This window comes from Lissotriton vulgaris, chromosome 5 (genome assembly GCF_964263255.1).
Source record: "Lissotriton vulgaris chromosome 5, aLisVul1.2, whole genome shotgun sequence".
NCBI lineage: Eukaryota > Metazoa > Chordata > Amphibia > Caudata > Salamandridae > Lissotriton > Lissotriton vulgaris.
Window position 1 is genome coordinate 1,899,693,975 of NC_141693.1, and position 12,028 is coordinate 1,899,706,002.

At 46.2% G+C, this 12,028-nt stretch overlaps 1 protein-coding gene across 1 annotated transcript in view; it reads left to right on the plus strand.

Annotated features, from left to right (window-relative positions):
* The first annotated feature begins 3,009 nt into the window (after positions 1 to 3,009).
* The window catches only part of LOC147717667 (carbohydrate sulfotransferase 5-like), a 64,424-nt gene continuing 55,405 nt past the window's right edge, over positions 3,010 to 12,028 (plus strand). Inside the window, exon 1 of the mRNA XM_086924460.1 lies at positions 3,010 to 3,148. The gene's annotated coding sequence lies outside the window, so the exon portion shown is untranslated. The remainder of the gene's footprint in view (positions 3,149 to 12,028) is intronic.

Sequence of the window (12,028 nt, forward strand, 5' to 3'; positions counted from 1 at the left end):
CACTGGCATGGTTGTCGATGATGTAAAACATTTGCCGACAACATTCTTTAGTGCCAGACTCCTTAATCAACTTCGACAAGTCTCGGGGCATAGGGGTTGCTGATACTCAAAACCTCCTAGGGGGGAGGGGTTGGCTTCCAATGGGAAATTAAGGCAATTACATACTTGGGGATCCAATTGTCTCTTAAGTCGAAAGATATTTACTCCTGTTACATACCCCCACTTCTTACAGCCCCCTTAACGGATTTATATTGGTGGGGGAAACTAAAGATTTCATGGTTGGGCAGCCTTAATAGTTTTTATTTGTACAGGTTCTTAGCCAGACGTGTTTCGTCGCCAAGGGAATATAAACCCCTGACTTTTTCAAGGCTCCAATGTACTTGTTATAATCTGTTTCAAACATGGCGAGTACGAGGAACCGGAACAAGAACGTACTTGGGAACTTTGTAACAGCACACATGACGACAGACTGAGATTTCGGTTGTCAGTGGATGAATAATTGGAAGCCAATAACTTAAAGTATGAATATCTTCGTCCAATTATCCTGTGGGTTTGAATTGTCACCACATTTGAAATAGGTTAGAACAAGTACAATGGAGCCTTGAAAAAGTTGTGGGTTTATATTCCCACTGTGGCCGCGAAACACGTATCGGTTGGCTACGAACCTGTATAAATAAAAAAGAAATCGAGGAAAATAATAAAAGAATAAAAGAAACAAAGAACCTCATTACTATGTTTATTTTGTGATTAAGTGGATTTACTTATGCTACTGCTGTCATTTTACTGAATAAAAGAAACGTGTGCTGGGGATTGCAATTTCGTATAGTTGTAGTTTAGGCCACAAGTTTTACAAGTTTTGGGGAGGCCGGTGGATCTCTCCACCCTTCAGCACTGTTGAAGTGATACAGTTATCTAGATATTCTGTGAATTCACCCATGTAGCGCCAGTATCCCTAAAATTGTTGAAAGGGATTTTGACACTCCCAGCATCTTCCTCCTTGGTTTTGTCTGTAATTGGGACTAGGAACTGTAGAACTCAGTGTTTCAGCTCAGGCTCTTCTGCGACATTAGTCGTGTCTGTGTTGCTTTCTGTAGCGTGACGTCTATCAGGCATGCGTTTGAAGCTTTTGTGCATTTACATCCTTCTCGCTGCCAAATGGCTCAACCCCCCGCCACCCCCCCACCCCATTTGACTTTATTTTATTTATTTATTTATAACGTTTTATATGGCGCTAACTTGATCCCGAAGGATATCAGAGCACTTTACAATTTGAGACAAAGGTAACAAATCAGAATATTGGGAGGCCTGCACAAATAACATGACACATTTGTCCTTCACTGGGAACCAAACACCCTAGGGCAGCACCTGACTCTCAGAGTGTACCGTTGCAGAGCAGTCTGAGGCTTACTCAAGGAAGGTGGTGGGGGCTAGTAATCGCCAGTTGCAGGTGCGCAAGAACACTCAATAATTGATTGTCCAGTCTGTACTTTGCTTTATGAAAGTAAGAGTACATTTATTAAACACACACACCGCTCTATACTATACACCAATTTACAAATATATATAAGCTGATGGAATTACTTTGTGACAGTGCATAACATCTCCACCCCTCCCGCAGGGGTGAGGGGTCTAGTACCACCACTCCCATGTATGCACATCATCTTGCCCCCAATGCTGTGAATTGGTCTTAACCTGGAGACAGGGCCCTGCACACTGGTACCAGTGGCGACTCCCCTTCCCCCCCCATTACCTCAACAAGCATTAAACAGGCTACCCCTGCCTTGGTGACACATGACCGCTCCATTATGGACTCTTTTGCATTTCAGCTGGAAGAAGATACAAACAATTCCCAACATACCGTGAGTATAAATGGTAAAATAACGAGGAGATGCTGTCACAAACTATGCTGTACAGCGCCGCATAATTTGCCTTGTCGTGTGGCTAAAATAGTCCCGGTGAGAAAACACTGCCATTTTACATACACACGTTGTCTTATTTGCCTTATCCTTCAAACAATGACTTGTGACACTGCTCATAAGTAAGGTCTGGGAGAAGAAAGACGGTAATACAACTAGCACTTTCTGATAACCTCAATTACCTTCCTCCTCCACCTTTCTCATCACAGTCCTGACCTTGGAGGCTCTGTGCTCGAGGCTCCAAGGTCAGGACTGAGGCGAGGAAGACTGACTCCGAGTAATGTCTTTAACTTGACTGGCAAAAACAGAGATCAGTTTCACAGCAGACAAAATTTAATCCATGTGAGGTATTTCCGTTTTATGTTTTACCTCATCTAAGTTTCCTCAAGAGTATTTGATTTGCATTTTCCCCCAGATATTTTCTTCTGTAGTTTTTTTTCCAAGTCGAACAGGGCTGGTTGAAAGCTTCTACGCGTATGCATATTGTATATGCGATGTGATTAAAATGTAAAGGTCCTTGGCTTCGCCAAACCTAACTAATATTAATGTGCTCTATCCCGCGAGGGTGTAACTGCGCCACAGGCCGGGCGAGGGTGACAGCAGAACCACCTGCTGACCCTGTCGTGTGGGTACCACTTCACCCAGTCCCAGCTTTTAGACTTACTGCAGGTGCATTCTGGGGCTTGTATTTTCTCTCTTAACATTGCGACTTTAAGGTACAGTCCAGGACAGTAACACAGATTTTTTAAGCGCCCTGGCTGAAATCCGGACTGGCTGACGACGCCCCACGTCACGCTCTGTAAACACCACGACAGACCTGCAGTAGTTTGACACAGTCGTCAGGACAACAGAAGCGCACATCTAAGCTCCGTGAGGCGCGGCACTTCCGGACGAGGCGCTAACAATGGGAGAAGCAGGTGGGAGGGCCAGCAAGGCCAGGAGCAGACTACAAATACGGCGGGGAGGCACTTCCGGGGGTGGGGTAGGAGGCGCCTGGAGGAGGGCCACTGCGGGCGACACTACCTGGGTTAGAGGTGGGGCTCTCGTCCCGGAGGAGGGGCACCTCCCTGGTGCTGCCTGCTGCTCTAGCCGAGCGTCCGATGCTGGGAGGAGCAGCCTGGCTCCGGGGAGGAGCCGCCCGCGAGCCCGGGAGGGGATGCCGAGGCCAGGCACCTGCAGGACAGGTTCAGAGCTCTGCAGGGGAGGACGGGGAGCATCCGCTGGAGTGACAGGTGAGTCCTCTTTTCATACAGACAACATTTTGGAAGAGGAAAGTGGGAAATTGAAAAAAAAAAAAATAAGAATCGGGAGAATGTATTTCTTTTATTGTTGAAGTTGAAGCAAATTCCAGCGTGAAAATTCCTAAAAAGCCCATTTTGGCGTGGGAAACCAGCAGAGTCCCGCCTGAACCGGGTCAATGGAATGCGTGTGTTTACATCTTCAGAGGTGCGCACGTAAGCTGTAGGGATACTTATAGACCGACATGCCTATGTAACTACTAACATGAAGCCCTCTCACTCTATCTATCCTGCCTGTTTTCACCCCACACTTCCTCCGAAGGTTGCTTTCATTTTTAATAATAAAAAAATATTCTTATCATTTAATGTTCAATGCAGGGCAAACCACATACTACTTTATTACTCGGAGTTTTAAGCTGTAGGTGGTATTTTTACCAAATGTATCATTATGCATTTTATCGATTTATTTATTTATGCGTTTTTATATAGCGCAGACTTTACCCGAAGGCGTCAGAGCGCTTCACAATAGGAACAGAAAATTACAAGTGAACAAATTACAAAAGCTGACGATAAGTTACATGAGGTAAAAGTGACAATTGTGAGCAAACAAAATACATGAGGTAGCAAACAGTGCATTACAGGAGGAAGAATGAAAGACATATAGACGCGCACAATTAAACCTGACATTGGACACACTGGTTTTTCCAGCAGACTCATTAACTCTGTGCTATTGGGAGACCAGGCATGCGTTGTATACACATTTAATTCTCATACAGTGAATGAAGCGGGCGGGATCGGCAGGGTATGGCGTGCTCCTACTTTTTAAATTTAATTGAATCCATTCACTTACTTTTTTATTTAAAAAATGCGTCCCAGGATGGCAGAAATAGCCAAGGCCAATGGATAAGGCTCAGCCGTGTTTGGCCATTCTGGGACGGGCGGGTTGGGGCGGGCAGAGAAGGAAAAGGACTGTGTGGCTTTTCCTTCTTGCCCAGAGAAGACCAGGACACACACATCTGCTCTGGTGCTGGCAGCTGCCCTCCCTTTTCTCTCTCTTCCTCTTATTCCTTCACTTTCGGTCCATGTCTTGCTCCTCACTTGCTGAAAACCGTGGTTTCAAGAAACCGCTCTTACCCCCCCCCCCCGCTCTTACCCATCCTTTTCCACTGGAAATGTCGTCTTTTCCTGATATTTTCTATTTCAAAGTTCAGCCTCGGGACGGAGAGAAAAAAACTTTTAAAATCCCCAAAAAAGCAAGACTGAGTGGTCGCAAATTGGCCAGATAGGATTTATTCACACCCAAACACAGCACCACTTTACAGAGTTTGCCAGTGAAGCGCTACTTTAATTTTCTCATCCTTCTTTGAACATCATTGTTTTCTCTGGGTGGGGAAGTGCACCATTCCTAGAGGTACTGCAATACCTGATTGATGATTGGAGTGGAAAACGTTTAATGTGATCCTTATCAGCTATTTTCCTTATTTTAGTTTATAAAATGTGTACAACAGCTCTGTGTTCACGGATGTGGTCTTTTTTAAACCATACTTTTAATGTTTTGTAAAGATCTAATTAATGGGCATTGAAACGGGTCCCTTCTGGGCCCTCTAGTCATGTCCTTAACTCTTCAGGCAAAACACTCATTGATTTCTGAATAATGAGTGTAAAAGCGTTAAGATAACCATGCTGTTCGTACATTTCGCTGCTTTCCGTAATCTTGCATTCCCTACGAGTGCTGCTTTTTCCAGGAAGTTACTACCTTTTTACCTTTTTTTTTAATCAGGCAGGATATTACTCTTGTCCAGTGTTTTCTTTGAATTGAGTCGCGTCCAGGTGTTTATAGCATGGCACAATTGGGTTGTAGCTGAAGGCAGTCTCCTAATGTACTAGGGTATTTCTTAGCATAACTGTTGGTGCATTTTAGCTACAGGGAGTGGAAACATGTTGGAAGTATGGTGTTCAGTGGGTGAGAGGATGTGGCACTTTGGCCAGAGCTGCTGAAAATAAATGGAACTTGGTAAACCAGTTTCAGCCTTAATGACCAGTCCCTCATTCCACTCTCCTGAGGGAGCACATTCCCATGCTAGACCTTAGAAGCCTCGGCTAGACCATAGAAGCCCCGGCTAGACCACAGAAGCCCTGGTGTCTTAGCACCAGCAGGTGGACCCTAGCAGCGGCAAGTGTGGGTTAACCTTGAAGGCCTGTCCACCACAATCCACACAAAAGTACACTTCCAATCTTGCGGGCAGGCCTACGAAGCAGCACACCCTAATGCAGGGTTCTTCAAACTGTGGGGCGCGCCCCCCTGGGGGTGCGCTCCACTCCGATCTTCCCTTTGTGCCCCTTCCTTTGTCTGTGTGATTCTCCCAGGAGGGGGCCAATTCAAGGAGTTGACAGCTTCGGCTGCAGTGCAGGCAAGGAGTGTCCTCTGCTAAAAACGAAGCAAACAAACAGACACGCTTTCAGCTTTAGCAGAGGAGACCCCTTGCCTCCCACTGCAGCTGAAGCTGTCGACTCCGTGAATTGGCCCCCTCCTGGGAGAGTTAGCTCTTCCCAAAAGGGAGAGAAGGTTTCCGGAGAGGGTTTGAGGCACGGGCGGGGTGGGCTCTGGCCTATCAGGTCTATCTTCAACAATAGCAAATACATGAATATCTGTGCCCAACAGCGCTTGACCCAGCTGATAAGTAACATTTTGTTTATTAGGTCACACTTATGTTTTGCTGCTATAAAACAAGAACATCATTGGGTAGTTAACTTGAAAAAAGTTATTTCCCGAAATGCGACTAACAGTGAGCACAGATTGGATTTAGAAAGTTTGGTTTTCTTTACCATTCATGAATTAATTTTTGATAAGGCAATGAACACTGGCGGGGACAAGGAATATATGCATGTCTTTAGCTGCAGCATTTATCTGCTTTAAGGATTTACAGCATTTGTCATGTAATTGGTCACATAATTTCCAAATTTCACAAAAATATTTGTGTGCCAATGGATGACCCCATATTGCCAGAGAGTAAGATGCATATTTTGCTGGATAAATTATATACGGTTGCAGCATAATTTAGTCTATACATAGGGATGTTTTTCAGTCATTTAAAGGAAAACCTCGCGCTCCCAGGATAAAGGGAGTATTATTTAATAAATACAAAAAGGAGTCTGTACAAGTGCCCTCCATTCTTTTCGGATTAAGTGAAATTGACCGAATCATTATACATTGCATCAATTACAGCAAATAATAACACTCATAAACAGTAAAATAAAAACTGAAACATTTCCCAACTCCCCTCTCCCCTCCTAGCTGCTATGTGGAAAAGGGTCTAGGATTCCCATTATTCCTTTCCTCTACATCCTTTGTCCTCTGTGCTTTATTTTATTTGCCTGGTTTGTGTCATACCTGGGTGAACAGTGGCCCTAGCTATGGGTTGTTTTACCATCCCATCTACTGGACTGAAGCGTTTCTAGTCTCACTCTCACTACCTTGCAGCCTTTCTCGCCTGAGTCTTCTAATCATCCGGACGCGTGACCCTGGGATCCAACCTGTTCCAACAAATCTCTCATCATTGTCCCCATGCAAGCAGCACTTCAGGCAATTTGTTGTCACGTCTTGTCTTACGTATATGTTCCTCCTTTGCTTCGGCTCCCTCCCGCAGGTCCTTCTCCCACTTTTCCCTAGTCAGGGGCCGATCGCTCATCCAATGGATCGCTATGCGGCGTTTTGCCAGTGTAAGTCAGAGCACTGCGAAGCATCTGCTTGGTTTGCGCTTCGGGTCATCTGGCAGTATGCCTAGCAGGCACTGATTAAACATCATTGGTACGTTCCAACCCATTGCCTGCTTGAGCTGTGTTAGTATTTCTCCTCAAAAGGTAGCTACTGGCGGGCAGTGCCAGAGCATGTGCTAGAAATCAGCCTCAGTAACCTTTCATCTCGGGCATCAGGACTCTCATTGGATAGGTAGCATACAGGCGCTTGGGGTACAGGTTGGCCATATGAATTATTTTAAATTGAATTTGCTTAAACCTTTTGCTCACTGATACTCTTCAGACCCCTGCATGCATCTTAGACCAATCCCTGGGCAGTATGGGTTAATCGCTAAGAGATTGCCATCTCTCTTCCACTTGCAGTGGCTTAAGCCACTTATCCTTACGCAGTGCTCGGTATAGATGTGTGACCAGCCAGAAGCCTCCAGTCATGGACAGCATAGTCACCATTGTGTGGGTGGGCTCTGGGCCCTCCGGGAAGGTTGACCACAGATGGCGTGCGACCACTGCTAATTTTGCGTATTGTAGAAATTGTCCCAGGGCCCCAGCCTTTCAAGGGGGGTGGGAGTGAGGGGGAGGGGGCGGGAGTCCTTCAGTTATTTTGGGAAGGGAGGGAGAGGTTGCAATTCGGGTTTGGGCCATGAATCGGGACGGTGGGCTCTAGTCTGCGGTCATCAACTCATGAAGATCTTTGTGTGGGGCACCGAAGTGTCTGTGCTCAGGGATGTTGGTCTGCAGATTCGAATTTGAATCATCAAATGTGTGAGGGATGTCGGGTGGAGCCGGCCACCAGACGTCCGTTATGTTGCCATGTGGGTGAATAGATGTATGGGTGGAGTGGTGGATGTATGGGTGGAGTGAAGGGTGGAATGGTGGATGTGTGGGTGACATGGTGGATGTATGGGTGGGGGGGTGGATGGATGAGTGAGGGAATGAATGGATGGGTGAAGGGGTGGATGGATGGTGGGAGAGAGGATGGATGCATGAGTGGAGGGATGGATGGGAGTGGATGGATGTGTGTATCGTTGGAAGGGTAGATGGATGGGTGGAGGGATGGATGGATCAGTGAAATGGTGGATGGATCAATGGGGGGGTGGATGGTGGACGAGTCGGTGGGTGGATGGATGAGAGAGGTGATGGATGTATTGATGTATTGATGGGTGAAGGGGTGAATGAATGGATGGATGGATGGATGGATGAGTGAATGGGTGGATGTGGGGATGGATGGGTGATTGAGGAGGGTGGATGGACGGGGGCTGGATGGAGGAGTGAAGGGGTGGGTGAGAGGTCAAAGGATGGATTCATGAGTGGATGAGTGGATGGATGAGTGGGTAGATGGGTGAAGGGTGGATGGAGGGATGGGTGGCTGGGTGAGGGGGGAATGGAGAGAGAGGGGGAGGATGGATGGATGGATGGATGGATGAGTGAGAACATGGATGAATGATTGGCAGAGTGGATGGGCAGGTGTGTGCATGGATGGGTGAGGAGAGGAGCATGGAGATGGATGGGTCAGAGAGTGCATGCATGAGTGGGCGGAGGGTGGAGAGCGGTAGGGATGGATGGATGGGTGGGTGGATGGATGAGTGGGGGGTTGAGTGGGTGGATGGATGAGTGACTGAGTGGGTGGGGGATGGCTGGATGGGTGAGAGGGTGGGTGGTTGGATGGATGAGTGAGTGGATGGATGGGTGGAGGAGTGGATGGATGGGTGGAAGAGTGGAGGGGTGAATGGAGGAGTGGATGGATGGATGAGTGAGAGGATAACTTGGGTGAAGGGGTGAGTGGTTGGATGGATGAGTGGGTGGATGGATGGGTGGAAGAGTGGATGGATTGGTGAGGGGATGGATTGGGTGAAGGGATGGATGGATGATGGATGGATGGGTGAGGGGTGGATGGAGGGATGGATGGGTGAGATGATGGATGGATGGTGGATGGGTTTGCAAGTGGTTGAAGGGGTTTGGATGTGGATGGGGCACAGATGGAGGGATGGAATGAATGGTGGGGGAGTTGGTGGATGACAAGGTGTACATGATGGATGGGGAGGGTTGTGATGACTTCCTTTGCCTTGGAGGATTGTGTTTTCAGCTGTGTGGTACGCCTCTGTCATTTCGCCACACCCACTCACAGGCCTGCAGTTTGCTAGGCACTCTTGTTGTGTTGAGCATTGTTTGCCGGATATGGCCCGTGGTGTGCGCGTTGCAGTCGATCATGTGGTGTGCCGGATTCCCGAGGTTTCGGTCGGGTGGTGGCGGGGCCCAACATCTGGGGGAATTCAGCTGGGGGGGGCTCAACCTGGAAAAGTTTGAATACCTCTGCCCTAATGCGACAGTGACTGTCCCTGAGGTCACAGGGCCCTTGAGACCAGTCAGCATCACCCATTGGTACCTCAATTGGCCTTGTTTCAGCAGTAGTAGTGCAACACACCGGGGATCGACAATGCAGAATTTAAATGCTTCATGCATATGCTCTTCTAACATGAGCTGCCTGCTTCGGGGGCACTGGAATTATACAGCAATGGAGGTAAAAATTATGTTGCATTGTCAAGTAAGTTATGCATTAAAAAATGCTGTAGCGTAATGCGGTACATTTTCTGATATTTTATTATTTTGACATTTTTACACGTAACGGTCTCTACAAAGATTTTGCCTCCTTAAAACAATTTGTAACATACAAATGCCGCAGTGAGAAAGGTGACAGGTCAACCTTTGCAAAGGGCCCTCTACTTCGCAGCAACACTAGTCACATTTTTTAGTAACTTTTGATCCGTTTGAGCTACAAACAATTTTTAGTTAAAAATCGTCAGATTATGCAGCAGTTTATGTATTATGTGCAAATATGGCGAGCCATAATTATGTGGAAAACATTTTCAAACTAAGATATTTTGCCATTCATGTTTGAACTGCTCTTGTGGAAAAAGGGAGGAGAAATGCTGATGCGATAAACTGCATGGCTCGGCAACAAACGGCTTGCAATTCCATTTTTACTCGTATTTGGGACATTCTGTGATTGGAAACATCCCACTTTGTGAATGTATTTTAATGTCAATAACGCATATTTAACTTTAAGTAAACATGTGTATCAATTGGTTGAATTAAGTAATGCAATAAGCTACGGCTGGTCAGGGAAGTGCCAAGCAAATACTAAAAAATTGGATATTTTGCTCTTTTCAGCCACACCTCTGACTCCACCCACTGACCCAAGCCTCAAGTTATTCCCGCCTTCTGATTCTCCCCCCACAGGTCTCCTACTTTTGTCCCCCCACTTTGACCACTGTTCTCATGTTTTCATTTTTATATACCCCAACAAGCATTATCAAAGCCAATAGGGCTGGCTTGCCTTTGAAACCTGTTGGCTTTATCAATGGTTTATTGCCACGCTGTACAGCATTCTCAATGCGGTGCAGCATGGCTAAATAAGAAATAAATGGATTTGACCTGGACAACTCTATCGTTTTGTAGGAAGATGCACGCGCCTACAAAATGAGGTGGTCACTTTTTTAAGTAAAATGAAGATAAAGATGCACAAAAGTGTTTGTTTGAAGTGCAGATGGGAAGGACAACATGGAGAGCACTGGTAGGGCAATGTGGAGGGCGTGGGTGGTATGAAGGAGATCAGGCGGAGGAGAAGTGACTCAGAAGGAGGGTGCAGTTGGGTGAAGCAACTCTGAGGATGATGGGGCAGAAGCAATACAGTCATCGTCAGGGTGGGAAGGAGAGGCAACAGGCAAGGAACGAGGGGGCATAGGTAAGAGGGAAGCACACAGGGGAGAAAACAAAGGGGTGCACACAGCACCACCTTGGGTTGGGGTGGCAGAAGCACACAGGCAGCAGTGAGCAACACGGAGTGCAAGGGCAAAGAAGTACACAAGGGAGACAGCTGGAAAACACATTCGCTCTCGTGGAGTGCTTATCTGAAAAGAACAAGTAGTGTTTGAAAATCAAGCAACAGACGCATATAAGCCAGCCAATCAAGAGATGATAAAGAGGCTAAGCTTCATGGGAAGGGCACACACATGTGTGAGAAGCTGGGACATAAATAAGTAGCAGGTAATGTGAGTGACAGGAAAGCAAACCAATGGTAAGCAGTGGGCGGGCTACAAGCCCCTGTATGTTTTTAAAAGCTCACAATATATCTTTTGCAACCAGAGAGCTGCACTATTTATTGGCTCGACCTAAAAATCAGGGGCTCTCTTTTTTTAATTTTATTTTACCTTAGAGGGATAATGGGTTGAGTCACCGTATTCTGCAGCAGGCGCATTAACTGACTGATTTATTGTCGGTCTGAGCTAATTATCCAGTTCTAAACACACAGTTATATTATGCTGTGATAACTTGAAAAGTTTCCAGGGAAATAAACATTGATTTAAAAGGGAATCCAAAACATAAAGTGCGTAAAAGCAATCTTAGTTTGAGACAGTAAAAAATGACCGACAAATTGTTGGTGATACCTGCAGGTAACACTTTTGGCTACAATTGGTTAAGCAAGCCGTGGACACAGACGTGCTTCAGACAGGACTGAAATGAGATAGAGTTCAGTAAGTTATGTGCATGGTACCTATTGTAACATAAAGACGCGTGCTGAACAAATAGCGCCTTGTGAACTTGGCGCGCTTTGGACGCATGCTGAACGAATAGCACCTTTTGAACTTGGAGCGCTTTAAGTCGCAATGCAGTTTGAATCCACATTTGCAACAGGTGTTTGTCAATTACAAGAGAGCAAACAAATTGCGGGTTAAGAAGCACTGTTCGCTGCGAAGGGACATGCCTTTCTTTAGGAAGCATTTTAACCACAGTTCTCAGAACTTTTACGAAACACCCTCACTGGATGATGTCATCAGTGATGTATGTAATATGTGATGTCATAAGCGGTGCTTTACGGGGGCGTAAATTATAGTTGGCTTAGGTAACTATAGCCCCTGAATTTCTATTGTTTTGTATAAATGAAGTCTGAGGCTAGCTATAACGTCCGTGTTTCTTTTTTTTTTCCAGTGGAAAACAAAATATATATATACATATATTTGTGTGTGTGCTTGTGTACACTCGCACTTAGTAGGTCATGCACAAACCGGGACGGCCATACATAGAATTAAGAACTGAAGGCTCTAGTCCTTCTTTTATGTC